The 20629-nt window shown below is 38.0% G+C and overlaps 1 long non-coding RNA gene across 1 annotated transcript in view; it reads left to right on the top strand.

Annotated features, from left to right (window-relative positions):
• Nucleotides 1-18961, top strand: part of LOC138116534 (uncharacterized) — a 39537-nt gene extending 20576 nt beyond the window's left edge. The window contains exons 2-3 of the long non-coding RNA XR_011154190.1: nucleotides 11371-11488; nucleotides 18898-18961. This is a non-coding gene — a long non-coding RNA (uncharacterized lncRNA). The remainder of the gene's footprint in view (nucleotides 1-11370; nucleotides 11489-18897) is intronic.
• The last annotated feature ends 1668 nt before the right edge of the window (nucleotides 18962-20629 follow it).

Genomic DNA, 20629 nt, shown 5'->3' with positions numbered 1-20629 from the left:
TATTGAACTGAATTTAAAACCCACTGACTTGTCTATAAATATTTTGCATAGGAATAGCAATGTGCTGATCTGTGAAATATGTGGGCTTTTCTGCATAAAATGTTGCTTTTTATTTTGCTTGAGTGTAGAATGTGTGGGTGTACAAATCTTTTAAATTGCTTTGTTTTTATTAATGCTTAGATCTGTAATAGTTTAAGTTTTTTAAGTGCTGGCCATTTCACAGAGGATATAATTCTTCAAGTTACCATCAATAACAATTAAACAACAGCAGAAAAAAACCCAAACCAACACCAACAAAAAAAAATATTGCAGCAAAGAAAACAGTATATTTAAGATCAACTAACAAAGAAGCACTTCTTCAGCTCAATTCTAAGATCAACTGTGCCAGCTGCACTACTGGTGACAATCCAATGGACACAGAAAAATCAGGATATGTTGGAAAAAGATGTATCCAAAATAGGTGAGCAAAAAATTTTTGCTTTGTTCATTTTTGCTGTGGGTTTGCTTTTTTTTTTTTTTGTTGCTGTTGCTTTTTGGTTTTTTGTTTTTTTTTTTTTTTTTTTAATGAAAACACAAATCCAGACCACTGGCCAGAGTACTGGGAATTTAATCCATTTGAGGTCACGAAAAAATCAACGACATGATTTACATTAACAAAACACACCATTTAAAAGCTGCAAACATATGGCAAAATGTCCTCCTAAAAATTCAACCCCTCAAGTTCACACTAAATCTGATGCCAGCACACAGCCCATGTGTTCCCCAGCACCAAACCGATCTGTTTTTCTGGCTCTGTGCAAGAACAGGGCACCTACATGCCTTGCCTATAAATCAGTACATTCTATAAATAGGTGAGAGCCTTCACTTCATGATTTTCCTCCCCACTCCTCCACCACTATCATCAAGAAAAATTGGAATACAGTGGGCACAAGGCCACAAAAGTGTTTCAGTTCAGGAATTTATTTCTGCAAACAAAAAGTGCAAATGTGCATCTCTATTTTCCTTTGGTTTGTGCTGTGTTGTTAGCACTAAATCAGCCTTCAGTTACATCCCTGGTCACTGAAGTCTGCACACTTGTACAGAGATAAAACTGAGTATTATTTGTGATTTACTTGTTCTAGGATATATTGTTATTTGTTTACCTGTAAATACACAGTTTTAGGTGTTGCTTTTTCTCCCAGCCACACTTCTTTCTTGCAGACCACTTCAAACCCAACATACTGTAGAATGCACCACCAAGGCTTTTAATTACACAAAGAAAAGCGCTGAAATTCATGGGGACACAGATCTTCACTGCCCTTTTCCACATTGCTACCCAAAGGGTGTAAAAATTAATATTTACAAAAAGCTTAAAAATGTTCAGATTACTCCAGGACTGGTACTAATAGCTACATCATCTCAGCACCCAGGAGAAACATTTTAAAATGAAGAAATAAAGAGGTCATACTTCTCTGATTTTCACAATCCCTGGGTATAGCCAAGTGCCTGACTCTGTTCTGGTCCAAATAATATCCAATTTGGGCACTTCACAGGGGACAGTGTGGTGAGTGGTGACCACTGGAAGATTTCCTCCCAAGGGAGTCCCACTTCTGATCTGAAATACAGTGTTAACATATGTTTGCAAATACCACCAAATAAACCAACTAAATCTCAACTTCTGAACATCCCTATCCCCAGCACACCACAACTATCATGCCACAAGTTTGGAAGTTTCTGGAAGTCCATCAGTGAAGAAAGACCTCTTTGGAAAGCAAAGGCAGATTTGTCTAGGAGAAGTAGGGCCTATTTTTCCTCTTCTGCTGCTCACCCAACAACTTCTATCTTGCAGTGGAGTCAGCAAATTCAGCATGAACACTTTCCACAGTCACACTGGCAGCTGGCTCAGCTTCAGTCAGAAGGCAGCACACTGAATCTGTAACTTCCTAGATCAGGAAGATAATACACAAGTAATGCAAATTAGTTACTATCAAGCCCTCTGTTCACATAATAAGCACCTGATCAAAATTTCCTAGTTGAAAAGAGTCAGCAGAGTAAAGTAGTAAATTTCCTCAGCATCTGTTGTGATGGGGATGAAGTAATGGTTCACAGGCAGGAGCTGGAGTTCTCAATCAGCTTGGTGCAGTTATGGGAATAATCACTGTGGACAGGAGCATTTCAGGGAAAATAGAGTTCTGGATTAACAAATCAGCCATGAATCATTAAGGGAGAGGGCATGAAATGATATTAAACCATGGCAAAAGAGGACTTCCAATTATTTGTGAAAAAAGTCAACCGAGACAAACTGCTGTAGCATTCATTAAACTAATGAGGGGAAGCACCATGGATTCAGTTTGAGGATAATACCTTGAGGTCAGAACACAATTTGATGCAAGTCTGGTTCAATCTCTCTGGTGAGAACTATGACACTGTTTAAACATTAAATTTTATAAAGATCTGAAGCAGTAGATGTGACTGCCCTTCCTTCAGAGAGCAAAATGGAAAAAAAAACATATGAAAAGTGGCTCTGTGTGGTAAGAATGTTGGAACCTGAAGGACTGCATTTGGGTTTGATATTGATATACTTGAGTAATAAAAGATGGGAAAAGGATGAAGTGGCAGAACTGCCCTGGGTTTGCATCCATCCCTCAGCACAAGCACAGCAGCACCCTCAGACTTCTACAGTATCCTGGCTAAATGATGGCATGGGCAGAAGGACTTTCAAAGTCAAAATGACAGCATGCTACTCACAATTCTGTCTTAATGGTAAGTTTAAAGAACAAATTATCAAGTCAGAACCCTAATATATATATTGGGGTTGTGTAAATTCTTCTGTAAATGAAGTACTCAAAAGGTGGGGAGGAGGGTCTAAATACCATACACCCTGTATGAGCAATGACAAGCCTGGAAGCCCTGCTTCACATTCTGTATTTTATCCAAGAGATGAGCAAGCAGGAAATGTCCTCACTGCTTGTAACTGCTTATTAAGGAAGTAATTTTCTAATACCAGAAACGTCTCATGAGTGACACAACCAGATGCAACAACAAGATCAGGGACTGATTTAGGCAAAGTTAGACAGAAAATTGTACGCAATTTTACCCAGTGCTAAGGCTGTAAGCATTGGAATGAAAATGGTAGAAGGGAAACAGGCTTGGAAAAGAAAAGGTACATTTTCCAAGGATTACTTTCATTCTGAAAAACAAACAGAAACAAAACTGAAAAAAGCATGTATAAGTTCCAAACAAAATTATGTTGTTGCTATTGAAATCAGGAGCTTCTATTTTACACTTTATGCCACACAGGGGATCAGACCAGGCAATCTCCATAACCCAGTTTGCATTTTAAAATCTTTACACACGCAGGACAGGAAAATTATCATAACACCTGGGCAAGCATAGGGCAAGACTTTGCTGAGACATTATGCATGTCAGCTCTAAAATCACCAGGCCTGCTGTCTAACAATCAGCTGCAGCACTGGGATCCCAGACAAGAGGGCTTTCTATTCAGCCCCATGTCTCAATCACTTCTGCTTTCTAAAAGTAACAAAGCTGTTATTATTTCAGACAAGAGAGAAGGAGACAAGATAATTAAGTTTTAAAACTCCTGCAGAAACAAGGCAACCCTCCTGGATTCAGGTGGAACAATTTTATTCTAACATTAAGACATTGCATCTCTCAAACTTCTGCTGAGCCATGGAAGTGAAGCCACTTTAACAGAAGTTTGAAATAGATATATGTGCTTGACCTGTTTTGGGTATAATGCATAGCTATTTGAATTTAAACTAAACATTGTAAATAATATTTAGCATGCACTCAAGAACTGCATGAGTAATATTTCCACAAAGAAAATGCCATCACAAACAATTAAAGGCTTCTGAAGTTGCAAGCAACTATAAATTGCTGGAAATGAATAAAGAAAGAAAGAATAAAGAAAGAATAAAGAAAGAATAAAGAAAGAATGGAGTTTCCACAATGGTTCAGAACATTCATCAATCAAGTCTGGTGTCCTGTCCTCTACCATACACCTCACAAAATGAAAGTCCTTCAACACACCTGCTAAGCTGCAGAAAGAAATATTCCCCCCTCAGATGCTTAAAATAAGAAACCGGCCTTGACAAATGAGATTTGATTACTTCTGTTTCAGCCTGAAAAATAATAAAATGTCATCACAAGATTATCCACACACACTGTCAATTCAGAAATTATATTTGGATGAATTTTCACTACTGATGTACATTTTATTATCTCCACATGTTATGGTAGTTTTAGATCAGAATTGAGTTTGTCCCTTAAACCTTTAATTTTCTCCTTCATGAGCTCACAATAATAATCTGGCCATGCTTTAAATTATTCAGTTATAATTTGCAAGTAAGTCGCATTTTCTGTGCATCCACTAGTATCAGTGAAAGATTAAAATAAAGTGTGTTGTGCTGCAGCTGAACTGTGCTGCAGTGTGCTTCAACAGAGTTGCTTGAAAGAGCAAAAAATAGTATTAAAAATGAATATAACTGTTAGCTATTGACTGACAGGATCAGCACTGCAGAAAAAACATACGGAGTGGGATTGTGCTCCAAAAAGAAATGAAGAGAAGGAATCAAGACTTTCCAAATGAGGACGGACTGAGAACAAAAGGAAATATGCTCATGTTCTCCAGAAATCATGATTTTTTACGAACACTGAGAAGTAAAGCAAAACAAAGCCCACAGCAGAATTCTTTGTCCATTTCCCCTTAAATGCCCAAGGTACTGCTACAACTTGGATTATGATCTCAAATATTCCTGCCAGAGCAGTTGTCCTTCACACTCTGGGCTCACGGTCCTCAATTATTCATCGAAGAGGAGAGCTGCTGAAAATGCAGGGAAACCATTGGAATTGTAGGAACTGGATACTTTTTTATTTCTTTGCATTTTTAGTAGTCAAAAAAGAAAACCCTTCATCCATCACTTTGATAGAAGTCCACAGGGCATCCATTTATTCTCTTCTGAGCACCATCCGATGAGTTCGGATCCTTATTTATGTTCCTTCAATGCTCAGATGTTAAATTTTCTTCTCTGTTATCTGAGCATTACTATTTATTATTAGTGCACAATGGAAATCCTATTGTAATGAACTGTGATGCACTGACATATTTCATGTTTGCTGGTAATAGCAGATTTATTGCAATTACTCTTGAAAGGGATGGAGTAATTTACTGAAATCTCATTGTAGGAAAAGGAACTCCTGCAGGAGGTTCTCACTGAATTTTCTATGAAGCTGTGCTAAGATCTTCTGTTCCAAGAGCCTGAATGATTGCCAGTCAGCCTAAGACTCATTCATTACAGAATAGAAAATTTTAATTAAAAATGAGCAATAAGATCATGATAGATTTGTTTCATATCAACAGAAAGAGCACACAGTTCTAGTATTTTTTTAAAAGATAAGCCATGTGTTAAAATGAAATTCCAAGAAAGAAAATGAGGGAAAGACTTTAAAATAAAACCTTTCTTATGAAATCAGGCTGTCTATGGAGATGCTTGGTTTCCAAGGAGGTGTTTGGCTTTGAGAGGTTCAGCTGCTTTTTGGATATCTCTGGGAGTTTCTCACTTCAGCCCTTAACAATCTACACCCATGAACTGAGCCCTGCCCCTTCCTGAGGTCAGCAAGATGTGTGTGACATGAATATGCTGACACAGATTTTCAGTAGACTGGCCCTTTTTCCAGGCTGAGCTTTTGGATAAATATTCCAAGATTTCATGTCATTAAGAAAAGTGTTTGAAAATTAAAAAATGTTCCCAATCAAAATGATCACACAGACACTTTGCAGTGGTGTAGGCAGTTTTCTTCATTCATTACTGTTATATTATTGATTTTGTTGATGTTGCACTTGGGATGAATTTGGCTGTTTCTTCCTAAAAAAAAACCATTTGAAGTCTTATTGATAGTAACCAAGTGAGCATCTCATTATATTGCCCCCTAGATTCTTAACAATAGGAGGGAATAACCACCAGGGAAGGAAGGAAGAGGCTAATCCATAAATCTCTCTTTAGCTGAGAGAGAAATATTTGCTTGAATAATGGAATATGTTTAGCATCACAGCCTGCAGTTAATCATGTTTACTTGCCCTTACTTTTCCAATATTCACAGAATGAGACTGCATGGATTTTAGCACAAAACTATCAGCTATCAATATGTAAACTGACTGTTCAAAGGTACATTTAAAGATGCACTTTTCTAAAGCAATGCAAGAATACCTGTGTTCAGAGCAACAATAAAAACAACATAATTTGCATATTGCACCATTATTCTATTTAAGCATTAATAATAAGCAAAACATAGAAATCAAGCTAAAATGAATAATTCACAACAAATAATTTAACCAATTAATTTTCTCTTTTTCTGCTTTAGAAGATGTTTTGATATTTTTTGGGGTTTTTTTAATCCACTCATTGATTTGAATTTTTTTGTTGTTTTTTACATAGACCATTAGATTTGCCAAAAACCAAGTTCTGTCCTTCATTTCAACTGTTTTATAAACTATTCAGAAGACAAAAGAAAACCTTTGACAAGACAAATCCAACAGATCACTGGAAATAATTTGTGACATGAAAAGACCTTGGGAACAAGAGAGCCAAGGGTGATTATAGCATTGAAAAATTTTAGGAAAACTTTTCTTAAAATCTGCTCTTGTCCTTTTCACCATGTACAGGGAGAACAGGTTTCATGGAGGAGCTTATTTCAATATTGAATTTCTTTTCAGAATCCAAGTTGACTCAAGCTTTCCTTGCAGCCATTGCTTTATAGGTTTTCTGGTTTGGCCAGTTTGTTTTCCTTGCCACATTAGTGGTGATGATTTAAATTAATTTAACTATATAGCACAGAGAATTGGTAGAAAGTCTGTTTCTCAACCTCTATCTGTGTTCATCAGCTCTTATACCTCAGCAAAACCTCCCTGTCAAAGTCCACATCTCCTGTATGCCCAGATCACCTGAACTCTGAGTCCCATCTGCAAACTTTCTTATGCTCTCTCATCCACCTGAAGGTTATAAGCAAATTTTAGTCAGCAAATTTTCACCTAAAAGTAACAAAACCACATTGGATTCTCCTAGATTCAAGATAAACCTTCAGCTGTATTCTATACATTCTTTCATTTCCACATGGGCATGAATGAGAAGTCATTTGCATTCCATTTTCTTTTTTTCTTCAGTCCTATTTGATATCATACTAAACTGATATCCTGTCATAAAGTATCCTTCACAAGAACTGGAGCTCTGTTGTCATGATGGAGAGGTTCATGTAATTTCTCTGATTAGATTTGATTTTTTTGTACTTCTTTTTTGGCAATTCCCCAGAAGAAACACCAAAGTTTAAACTTGGAGCATACAGAAATGTGACTGTTGAAATACCAGTTGCAAACTTAGAATCTCTTCAGCGTTTTCATTTGACAAATGGCCTCGTTTATCGGTCTAAATACCTTGATTCCTATTAGACAAGAGAACCCCTTTTTCAAGGCATAACTCCTACTGCAAGAGAGATAAGTTGGCAAAAACATTCCTTATGAGAGTTCTAAGCAAACTGAATAAGGCAGTCAATGGCATTTAACCCCTTCTCCAAACAGTGCTTCAGATTCCAAGGTAATTCCAACTCCTTCACCCTTCCCTGTAAATGTTGTATATGACTTGATTAAAATACTGGATTTAAATGCCTTAAAATTCCAGCTCCATGGCTCACAACAGCAGGGTCAGAAGTAGAAAGTAATACAGATGTACTTATAATGAGTATACTCAGAGTACTCTACCATAGACAAGCGTGACACATCTCTTTGACAGATTTGCACAATCTCTGAGCCAAAACACCAAGCAGGTGCTCACAGCAGCATGGGGCTGAGACTAAACCAGTCAGGATAGTGCTGGCAACATGATCCACCTTCTCAGAACTGAAACAAGGGAGTTGCTTGCCAAAACCAAGATGCAGGATGAAAATACACCCAAAAAAACATAAATACACCAAGCAACAATGGTTCTCTGTGTCTTCAAAATCAGGTTTCAGATGCCATCATTTTTGTGTATCTGTTTAATTTAAATGTCATAAACTGGCAATGTATTGGCAAATGGTGGCCCTTAAAATACATGATATGGATGGTTTAATGCATTTTTTAAATTGTTTTGTACCTAAATGGTGTTATTGGCATGATCTAAGTAGCTGCTCATCTTGCATGAAACCTGCTGTACCAGTCTTTCATGGAAATGTGACTAAACAGCACAGCTTCTTGTTTCACAGTAAAACCAAGACCTTCAGGTCCTCTGAATGTGTGTGTGACATGCAGAGAGTATCTGTACATTTAGAACGTGGATGTTTTCAGTTAATTTAGCAAGTATTGTGCATTACTGAGACTAGTAACTAACACAGTGGGTACACTAGAAACCATGCATTTAGTTTCACCTACTGTTCATAGATAATTGATGAAAACAATTCATTTTCTTTGCAATGCAGACCACAGTTAGTTCCACCTGAGTTTTAAAATCTAACTAGAAACCCTCATCACCCACTCTGTGCCTTCAGAGCTGCGTTTTAAAAGAGAAATGTATAATCTTAAAAAAAGGTTTTTAAGTAGCCCTTGAGTATTTTTCCTAGCAGAGTTGAGCTATTTGCTAAAGACAACCTGTTCACAAGAACAGAGACCTGGAATGTGCCTCCTGCCTCAGCAGTCTCCTTGCTCTGCTATTTTAGTGGGTTTACCCTCTTTATATAATCCCACTTATCAAGCCATCAAACACTATTTGAGAAGTGTCAGCTTTCTTACCTCCTCCAATATCCCCACATCCACACAGTTCTATTGGAAAAAAACCCTGCAAAGATGATCCTTTCAGTTCTTGCCAGAGCTGAACAGATCAGGTCTTTTCTCTTTGGGTAAGAGAATCTCAGTGTTCCAATGATCTTCCCTCAGTTCCATTCAGTCTGAAAGCTGCTCTGGAGCAACGCTGCTCAGAGCTGGACACAATCCTTCTATGTGACAAGATGACCCAGAAAATGCTGATACATCTAAAAATCTTGGTTTATCCTGCTGCACAAGGAAGAGCTCCTATTTTAGTTGGCCAGCTTGGCTGGGAGCTTCCAGAACAGCTGAGAAATCCCTGTGCATGTGCTAAATCACTGGCCTACATTTCTGCTGTGCAGGAGGTCACCAGACAGTGATCACCAGTTTCACAAATACATGAAGAACTTTGTGTGGGATGCATTTGTCCATCACACTGAACTGACTTCGTTATATCTGTTATATATATTTGTGTTTAGGACAGTTTTTCAAAGCTGGTCTAGCAGTGTTGGAGATGTAAATGAGGTAGCAGGCACAAATTGCACAGCATTTATCTACTGTTTCAGAATAATTGCTTTTAAAACCATCGGTGTTTGTTACTTTACATTTCAGTGATTTTTAACAAATTCCCTGTTTTGAATCCTAAAGTTGGTAAAGCTTCATATATATTTTCCATAAAAACCAAAACAGGCTGTCCTAGAGTCTGTAATTTTCTTACAGTCTGGCTTTTCACTGCAGTCTGAGCTACAGAGCAATATCCCTGAAAAGAAAGCAAGTCTTTAGAGATCACAAATAACCAATTTCACAGTACAAGCAGTTGTAAATAGAGCTAAATTCCCTTTAGTAATAAACTATTCATCTTTGTGCTTCATTGAGTTCAAAGAAAAGCATTTTTCAGAGTTTAAGCAATTAAGTTTACATTTTATTTTCGCCTCTTGAAAGGAAGTTATCACAAAAGCATGGGATTGAGAAGCCACTGTGGTATTGCAGGTATTCTCTGCGTATGAAATTTCAATTTAGCAAAGCATGTAAAACTCTACAGGCAGTTAAGGTTCAATACACAAAACCTACTTTGTTTTCACACTGTGTTTATTTTGAATCATCACTGACCCAGCTGATTAGCTGCTGAATTAGGATGTCTGAACATTAGAATCATGGAATTGTTTAGGTTGTCAAAAGACCCGTAAGATCATCAAGCCCAAGCACTGCCAAGTCCACCTCTAAGCCATGTCCCTAAGGGCCATGCCTACAAGTCTTTAAAATACCTTCAGGGATGGTGACTCCACCACTTCCCTGGGCAGCTCCCAAAGTCCTCTGGGATTCAGCCACAAAACTCCTCGTACTGAATCAAACTGGCAATTAACCAGGCAAATTAGCCCAGGTAAATGTTGGAACAATACATAGGAAGTATCCTGAGAGGTGACTTTGTTCACACCAGAAATGCACTGCCTGGAAAGGAGTGCTTCTTGCTGCTCATCACTGCCTTCCCTCCCTCCCACCTGACCTGCAGACCGAGTTGTCTGTGAGACCACTCTGATTTTGTTCCAGCTGGCATGGAACAGAGTACTTGAACACCTCAAAAAGGCTGGGTTTTGCTAAATGGGGCCAGTGCTGACCAAGACCAATGAAGCATTTGCAGCAGCAGGTTGAGAGAATGACAGGGTCCTGCAGAGAAAGCAGGAGGTGACCTCTGCACTGGCACACCTCCTCACGTGCTCAGTGCAGGCACAGCCCTGCTAGGAAGTCTGAATTCTGCATCATGATATGAGCCCCAAGCTCATCCCTCTTTCAGATAAAAACTGTAGTGACAAGATTCCAGTTTCACTGGCACAATTGTCCCTTTGCTTTGCTTTCAGCACAGCTGTGGGAGTCAAGATTCATGTTCAGCCTGCACAGTCTAATTCCCAGGGTGCACAAATGCCACTCTTCCTGTGTCCTATGACAGTGAGCCAAGCATAGGAGACAGAGGAGCCTGGGGGCTGTTGTGGCTGTCCAGTTGCTGTTGTGTCAGTGGGGATACAACAATATCTCCCTCTGAAGAAACACAAGATGTAAAACCAAGATCCCAGCCACTTGCAGATGCTGTTAAAGTTCCCATGGCTCTCCTGATAAGTGCAAAATTGTTAATCTCAGTGTCTTGGCCAGATTCAACCTCAGGTAATTACAGTTTGTCGACCTAAATTTCCCATGCAGATCAGAGTGAGTTTCTGTGCAGCTGAGCATTCCCTTTGTTTCACAGCTTTTCAGCAGAGCATGAAATAATTTCTGCACAAGATTTGAATACCTTTAAAGTTTGCCTTCAGCCGCACAAAGGCAAAACCATCATTATTAACACCATATAGTTGCATGCTAGATTTCGTGCCTTCACTTTTTCACTGGGTTCAGGGTGTTAGAACTGTATTGACAGTCCATCCCACAGAAAATGTCTTTGCTTGTTTTGAAAAACAAGTTGAAATCGTGTCTTGCAGAGGCCAGTTAAAATCCCTTCAGAGATCTTTAGTTATGTCATGGTAATGGCTTTCTTTTGCACAGTAATAGATGAAATGCAGCTGAGCCAGTTGCTTTGCATAGACTCATTTGTCTAATTTTGTCCTTTTTTCCAGGTATCTGAAACAGGTGTGGCACCACCATGATTGTTTATTTGCACATTGATGCAGCAATAAAGTGGACCAGTAGATTGGAGAAGTTGCTGGAGCAAAGAAGCAATCTCCTCATGAGAAGGTGAATGAAGACAAGGTGCTGTGACATAGATGCAGCCCACTGAAAATCTTTAATTTGAAAACAAGCCAGAATTTTGGAAACAATAAAGAAAGAACTGGTGAAGCACATGACCTTGGTGCTATAAAATCAGAAGTGGAAATCTAGCAGTAATTGAAAGGGAGGTTTCTGTCAGGGAAAAACCTCTGGAAAAACAAAGCTTCTTCCATGAGAAAATGTGAAAACTAAATACTCTCATGTTAGAATCCAGGCAGGAAATGTGGGAGCAGCTGAACTGGATCAAAAATTAAAAACTCAGGTATCAGCCATGAAAAGAACAGATATTGAGAAAAGGGGAATGTGGAAGGCTAAAAGAGGCTGGGACGAAAGCCAGTCATCAGGCAGAATGACAGGCTCATATGTGCAACTTGCTGCTGGGACCCTAAGATGTAGGGACTTCAGTGGGGTGCAGAGCTGTGAAGGTCTGAAAGGGCTGACAGACCTGCAAATCAGCTGCATTTGGTACAACACCACCATATGGCAGAGGGGAAACTGAGATAGGTGTGCAGCCTGGGGGGATTTAGAACAACGAACTTTGTGGGAGCAGTTTAGGAATACAGGCGTTGTGACATGTTTCAATCTATTCTGACTTACTGCTCTGGCTTGTCTACTAAAATACTTATCTTGAATCAAAGTAACCTCTCTAGCTCCAAATAAATAATAAAATTACTACAGTAGTTCTGCAACTCTTGAAAACAGAAGAACAAGTTACCTCAGGAGTATTATCTTTTGAAGCAGAACTCAAGCAGATATCATTCAGTCATTTATTTAATCTTCTCCTTTCCACATATGAGACAGATGACACATGAATGAAAGTTCTGCCAATTCGCTGTTGGATTTCAGTAAATATACTCTTTACTCAATCCAAACCAGTTGCTCAAGCCTACAAAGCACTGAAGAAAATGTACATTGCTTATATCGTATGTTTTGGATTTAAAAGATTATAGAATTTAACAAACCAAATATTTCATGCAAGTATAGCACATATCCTTAGGATAAATATACTGGCATCGTGGTTAAGATAATTTACTGCACTTAAAGAATATCACACCAGTTCTGCATGCCATTCACAGCATTTCTTTATGAGGTGCCTGCAATACACAGCCCATCTTTTCACCAGTGCTGTACTAAGCACATTTAAGACTGGTATAAATCCCAGATTAAGGAACTCAGAGCAGTCATTGTTCATTTATCCAGGGAGGGATGGATAAGAACAGCACTGTTTGCTCTCTCCTTTTCTCTTCCTCACTCCTCAATGCTGTCTGTCTCAAATCAGACACTGCTTTAGATTTTAGATCTAAACTACTTGAAATAACTCATAGCAGTCTAAAGAATCAGAAATAGTAAATATGTTTAGCTCACTATGTCTTTTCCCATCGGAACGATTCAAAACACTTAAGTTAAACATCATCATTTCTATTTCTGCAGAGGAAAGATACAATTCAGCTTGCCCAGAGCCACGGGGATATTTGGGTCATTGTGGTGACCCAAACAGCTGGATTTCCAGAAACTGAAAATCATACAATTTAAAATGGTAGAATGACACAAAACTCATTCTGAGGCAGCTCAAAAGTGGAGTTCCTCTAATCTTTACCTCTTGCTTTCTCCCCAAACACACTGTGGTGTGGCAAAGAGGAAAGACCGAGGGCAATTTTTTGGTTGCAATTAAGCTTTCAAATAATAAGTAGTACAATTATGTCAAACACATGCCAGTAAAAGGCTTGTACTGCAATTTCAAGTCCCACATAATCCTACACTGAATTTAAAGGCCTTACTGCTGTAACATGCACACCAAAATCTGAATGTGTCCTTCACAAGCACTGAAATCCATGCATATCCCTATTAGGTAAACACTCTCTGTACCTGTGTATATGCTCCATATTGTTACAGCCTCTTGCTTAGATGCACTTATGCTACTGTCAGAGTGCTCCTACTGACACAAGACATTCCTAGAGCAGGTACCATTTCCCCCATCAAAGATGAAAATGCTCCTGAATTAGTTACACAGCAAACTTGACTGGATTTTTTACTAAGGTGAGCCTGAAGGATTTGTGACCTTACCTTTTCTGTTTGTTTGATCCTCCCAGAGAATGGACAAGGGTAATCTCAGAGATTCTGGTCATCCTTAACAGACTTTCAATTTCACTTTTCACTCCTTCCATCTGCTAGGTAGGAAGGGACATCATGGCAACGCAAATTTGTCTCTATTGTGGAAAGCCATTACAAGGAAAAAAGTGTTATTCTATGCAATAGAGCACAGCAGAGAGACCTTAGGGCCTTTCTGTAGGCTAGAATCACCAAAACTCCAACTACCTTCCAACCAAAATATTTTTTTTTTCTAAAGCTAATTTGTGCCTTTGGATTGCTAAAATCCTATGGGACTTGCATGTGCATATCTGAGCACAGATTTCGTGACAAGTGCTTCCCCTTCCCAACACATTGCATTGTTACCTATAACTTCTGTATTTTTCTTTCTTTTTTTATCACACCTGAATCTTGAGGGACACTATAAAAAGAAGTGCAGCACGTTCCATTTGTTGACAGTTTCATTTTTCTAAAAGAAGATTCAATAACGCTGTACCCATGCTGTTCACTGGCAGGTGTAAATGGGGTCTTGCTGTCAGTGCTATCCCTCAGACATATTTCATTTCTACCCTCATTGTGCCTAAAGATAAAAGTTGAAAAAGGCAGAAAAATAAAAAAGAGCAGGGGAATACAAGCTACCCCTACCAAGTTCATAAAAATACAATGCTCTACCATAATGCTAAACACAGGATAAAAATATCAAAAGCCAAAAATATTACACAATATGACAATTTCCTCTTACACACAAATATTATAAACCTCAGGGTCCAACTCTTCTCCTCCCACTCCATCTGACTCAACACACCTCCTCAAGAATTATTGAAAAAATAATAAACATCCATTACATTATCAGCTACATGCTTATGGATTAACACTGACCACAAACAGAGACATAACTGAGTTCAATCAAAGTGAATCTATGTCCAAACCTTAAAAGTTGGTTTTGACTTAAGATCATTCAGTTGAGAACTAATAATCTAATGTTTCTTTCACAATATCCAGATTCAATTGGCTTTTTTAAGATGGTAATTTTAAACAAAAAAGTGAAAATTTCATAGTTTAAGTCATACAAATTTTAGCAATTCTGAAAAAACTCAGTGATGGAATTGTTGTCCTTTCTACCAAAACCGTGTTTTATAGGCCCAGAGTCCAGCTTCTGGGAAATGAACAATAAGTTTGCTATCTGCTTTCCATAAGAAGAAAACAGTATCCAACAAGTCAGCTGCTTTGCAATAAAATGAATTTTGAATTTATTAGGCAATGGTTGCCAAGTGGCATGCCCAATGCTTCTTAATTACTATTTATACTGAATATCATGAATGCTAAACAGCTTCCTGCAATGGTTCAAGCCAGGTACCTACAGGAATCAAAGACTTTCTATTTTACAATATCTTACTCTGGATATTAAATGACTCTATGAAGTCCTTGACTATCCTTAAGAACCCCATAGTGTCCTCCAAAGCTGTCTTGCCCTGAAAAAAATTTCTTCCTTTAATACCTAGAGTAGAGAATGCCTAAAAACCTGACAGCACTGCAAATAATTTTAAAGAAGCTCAACCCATCTAACCAAACACTCCTGTATGAAAGAAAATCCCTGGGTAAAGTCAATAAGAATGATAACAAATGGAAAGGAAAAAAAAAATATAAAGGCACGCAAAGGAATTTTACCTCTAATATTTGCCTCGGATTCAATAGACTTCAACTAATCTAGACTTTTATATCTTATTGTCCTACTTACAACCCAAAATCTGTGAGACTGGACATTCCTATGATAACAAAGGAGGCTATTTCTGAGGGAGAATTTATCTGAGTGTTTAATACACTTGCCTTGAGTTGTCTCCCCCCCCCCCCCCCCCCACACACACACACCCTTCCCTTTAAAAAAAGAAGATACAATCCTTTTAGCAAGTTATTTATCTGCAGTAAACCTTCCATGACCAGATCACAACCATCACCCCAGCCTAAGCTTTTAATTGAAATAGATTACCATAGGTTTTTCTACCTTCTTTTTTCTTCAAACACATATCAAAGCCTCCAAATCCCAGCTTTCTATTTTCAGACTATTTAAAACTGTTAGAGCTTTGAGTCACCATACTGTCATTAGTGGCCTAGCTGCCAGTCACATATTGTTGTGCCATTCTGTTTTGAACGGCCTAAGATTTCTTGTTAGCTTTCTGAAAGCACAGTTTTTTGTTTGAACTAAGTTTCTCAGACAATTGTGTGCAGTTGCAGTGTAAAAATAAATACAGGGAAATGCTGGAAATAAATTGCTGTAGAAACACTGACAGTGAGCATGGCCTTTTGAAAAGAAGAAAAGAAATCTGGATATGGTAGTTACTGTCAGCATTATCCTTCCTCTGGGAGAGAAATTCAAAAGCAGACACACTGTTACACCATTTATAGCAAAACCTACTAGTCCATGAAATCAGAAGCTGTAAGAAAAGAATGGTTTTTTACTGCATCAAAATAGCAGAGAATAGAGCTTGGCTCTTGCAGCTCGCAGAGAGTCTTGAATCGTGAATCTGTTTAATAAGCAGGTCTAATTTTGCAGTAAGTACAAACAAGACAATACCTCTTTGAATGGGTTTGGAACTGCTTGATGCTGCCTGTGGTAGCTGCAAAGACCTTCCTTGAAACAGACTTGCCTCTGTTTTCTATGTTCTGCACATCAGGAAAAGCAGCCTTAAGTAGAAATTAAATAAATGAAAAGGTCTATGACATGGAGAAAAATGAAAATCTACCCTTTAATTGTACCTATTTTAATTTTTTTATCTGAAATTTTCTCTCACAGAACAAGAACAGGGAAATGATAGAACCGAACCATTCAAACCTCTCCTCCTACCCAGTCCAAACAAACTAAAACCCCACACACTTTTTTTACCAAGTGATAACAAGCGAAACTTATTGTCAGATCCAGTCTTTGGAGGTTACAATTTCAGGCAGAAATAAACGCCTTGTGCCTTTAAAAGATTTGTTCAATATTTAGTTCCACGAGATTTGTTTTCTAAAGTGGGAAGAAACAAATAAGTTATTTCTGAAGGTAAAAGTACTGTCAATATTTTCATATGCTCTTAAACAAGCAAAAAATCTGGTTATATTTAGATATAGAACAATACTTTATCTCAAGAATATTTGCCCAGTAAGTGGGGAAGGACTACAGCAAACACGTGGAAAACTACAAATTAGAGGGAATTTGAGTTTTTTCATTTTTCTTATCCCCATGGAAATTAATTTTAACTAGACTTTAAAAAATAAAAGGGAGGAGGGGAGAAAAGAAGATAAAGTACATATTAAAAAGCAGCTTCACTGTATTCATCAATAACGCACAGCTACTGTGTTATTGTGTGCATACAAACATACAAAGACTGATTTAATAGAATTGTAAATGAACCACTAGTCTTTGCAGGCTGCACTGTTTCCAAATTTCACAAGAGCAAGGCTGGAATAGTAAAACAAGTTCCATTTGAAATGCCTTTTTTCTGTACCCTAATTGGGATAGTGAATAAAATTAAATGAAAAATACATAAGATGATCTATTGCAGCAGCTATGGGCTCTATTTGCTGTGTTCTGTCTTCTTTAGATATAAATTCTGGCTCTGTGGTAGAGATGATGCTCAGAATCTAAATCTGTTTCAAGTTTGAAGAAATGCTTCTAACAATCAGTGCCTATCAAAAATAGATTTCAATCATAGACCACTCTCTGTTTACTGATGTCTTCAATGAACAACCCAAAAAGTGTGACATCCCATCACATGTCCTTCATTTGAGAGTTGGCTAAGTTTTCATGCACTGCAACTTAAAGAAATACTGGATTAGATCCATATTTTCTTCAAAAAAGTCACCTGGAAGACTGCTGGTACTTGAGAAGCTGCAAAAACCCATTAATCATCCATATTTGTCTTTTGCTTTTATCACCTAAAACAATTTTTTAATCCAGATACTTGCCAATAGCTTTATAACAAACAAGACAAAAGTATTTTGAACACACTATTTTAGAAAAAGAGAATGAAAGAAAACATTTGTTTTAGCAGTAGAGATGCATGTTCTTTTTAAAACAGCACTTGTTAAAAATTATTGTGCAATAAGAGGCACAATAAATGTATTTTACTCATCTTCTTGTTGTAAGTGGTAAACACCAAAGAGACAGAAAGCTGTTTTTACTCATTAAAAACTCCCTGTATTTTACCAGTGATGCTTTGTACTTTTTATGGAGTCCCAAGATCTGCATGAGACCCACATGGATAAATTTCAACCCACAAAAATGTCTGGAAGCGTGGGAGAACACTAATAAGGATTAAGAATGTTTATCAACTTTTGATGACACATCAGGACTCAGAAGACTTGGGTTTGATCCATTGAGCCTCACTTAGTTTACAGAATATTTTACAGGAATATAGTTTGCATATTGAAGGTTTTCTGTAAATATAAACATTCATAAATACTCATTAACATTTATTATTGTTTGTAAAATAAATAAATTATAATATACAATCCAATGCCTGTTCACAGACAAGAAAAACCCAGGGACCTGTTTCGAAAACTAGAAAGAATATTTTATTTGCACAATTCTATAAAGAATCATGCATGGATGAAGAACTGAAACATAGTAAGATGAGACAACTATTTTTTCCTTATTCCATGTAAAAAAAATTGCATATTTAGTGCATATTTGAGTTTTCTAGACCCACTATTGTTTAAGGTTATAATTTTGCTTAGAACGCTTTGTGTTGCTTTCATTCAGAAAAAAATCCTCTGCTGGAAATACAGGATGCATTCAGTCCTTCCTTTGTGACTTTCATGTCCTTCTAGAACTGTATCTCCAGAACTGAAGCAAAAATGAAATATCAACCCACACAAACACTTTGAAAAATACATTTTAGAAGATTCTCAACACCAGCTTGCCAGAGTGGTTTGTATTGTCTTGAAAGATAATCTTAAAAACAGCTGTTAATTGAGGTGATATTTTCTATAGGTGAGAGATAAAGAGATAGAGAGAGATATGGTAGAGAGGTAGAGAGGTAGAGAGGTAGAGAGGTAGATAGAGTAGGTTTGTAGGTTTGCCACCTCGAACAACTCCTTCCCTAGGCAGAATTTGAGCAAAGTTCTGGACCAAAACCAGATTTTCTTCAGTTCTCCATCATATCCCAAGGCAGAGTCCCAGTCCCCCTGGAGCAACAGCTGTCTTTTAGGTTTGAAGATTCTGACTTACATGCAGAAACAAATTTAAATCTGACATTTATGGAAGTTGCTGAACACACATCTTGGTGTTTCTAATCTTCACCCCACAGATGCTGTCCCCACCACAGCAGCTGCTGCACTCTTAGGTGATGCTGATACTTTGGAAGAAGGAACAGGAATCTCAGGAACAAAGAAGAGAAAAAAATGAACAGGGGAATGACTTCTAACGTGCTAACATTTGCAAAACAGAATTCCAGTTGATCTGAAGGCAAAATAGAAACAAGACCTTTAAGATGAACTTTGTATTTTTCAGCATATGGCAATTTATGTGCAAAAACCTCTAAGCCTTTTCTGCTGACACAAATGTAATTTAATGAAAAGTAAGATGGTTTTGCTATTAGCCTAATTATTAAGTCTTGTACAAACCAATGATGCTAAGGAATCAAAATATTCTGTTCCTTCTCAGTTTAGTGGGACACTTGCTTTTGGATCCCCTAGGCAGCTCCAGAAGTCTTTGTCTTTATGCTCATGTTTTGATGACTCAGAAATGCATTTCACTCTCTGAACTTTCTTTGCAACACAGGCACAAAGTAATTTTTGTGCTAGGTAAGCACAAAAATAAAGAAAAAAAACCCCTATGACTGTACTTCTAAACATTCTCCACAGAACTTAGTGAGACACAGAAAAGAATAAAAAAACCTGAGAAACAGATATTGGCACAATATAACCTGAAATGGTTTTTACAGCTCAGGGGCAGATTGGGCAGATAAAGGAAGACTGTGTGAATTCATCTGGATTTTAGCAGTAGCTTTATCCCAGCAGCACAGAGAAATCTCAGGGAACCTGGCAAAAGAAGAGCATGCCACAATAAGGGGTAGATGGTGCTGGAAAGCAACACCAGTTACTACAAATGATGTCACATAAAAAGATTGAAAGGTATCCTACAAAACAGGATGCTCCTTGCTACCCAGGCTAGTATTACTCAATATGCCAACAGAGGATCTGGGGGGCCACAAATCATCTCAACAGCATTTTTAAAGCTGTAGCAAGATGTAACTATCAAGCTGAGCATGGATTTATTTTCCTAATCTTATATTTTTACCCAGAATTTTGTGAAATGCCTGTCTAATAAAGATGGGGGGAAAATGAAGAGATCAGTTCTGAGAAAAGAGAAGCATTTAAAGATTACCCCCATGTCACTTCCTGTAGTCATATGATTTCTGGTATACTCTTAAATAAAGGAAATACTGTCTTTAATGCTTGACTGTTCATGATAAGCAAATCTGAGGTGAATATGCAATAGAGATGGACCTGTGAAAGGATCATTTCTATTCCTATTTACTAACCTAATGCCAGTGATTTAAAGGTCAGGCCCTCACCATAGAGAAGAAAATAATTTTTCCAAGAATTCTTTGCCACTTTGTTTCTGTCTACAAAGAGTGTGAACATCTCTCTTCAGCCTGCCCTACAGTTCTCACTGCTGCATTCAGAATTCTTGTCAATTCACAGACATTTCAGTGGCACTTCTCTTTGCAGCAGGAATATTCCCTGTTCTTATGCAAGGAACAGAAAGCTGATGCAAGTGGAGCTGGCTAAAAGAGAGGTGATGAATCAGGATCAGCACAGTTCAGCTGCTGGGGTCAGGGCTCTGCACAGGAGCGCCCCATCCACTCCTCTTCACATCCTGCAATGCAGCACTCAGAGTGCTCCAGGGCAGGATAAAAGGGAGCATCCTTGTGCCCTCAGTGTTAGGGATGGCCTGGAGGCAGGAAAAATGCATCTGAGAGGAAATCCTTGAGAAACTGCTGGAGTTATTTAGCAGGAGCTAAGGAAGGAAGAGCA

Source organism: Aphelocoma coerulescens, chromosome 1 (genome assembly GCF_041296385.1).
Source record: "Aphelocoma coerulescens isolate FSJ_1873_10779 chromosome 1, UR_Acoe_1.0, whole genome shotgun sequence".
Taxonomy (NCBI): Eukaryota; Metazoa; Chordata; class Aves; order Passeriformes; family Corvidae; genus Aphelocoma; species Aphelocoma coerulescens.
Note: the sequence above shows the minus strand (reverse complement) of the source record. Positions and strands in the feature narration are given on the sequence as shown.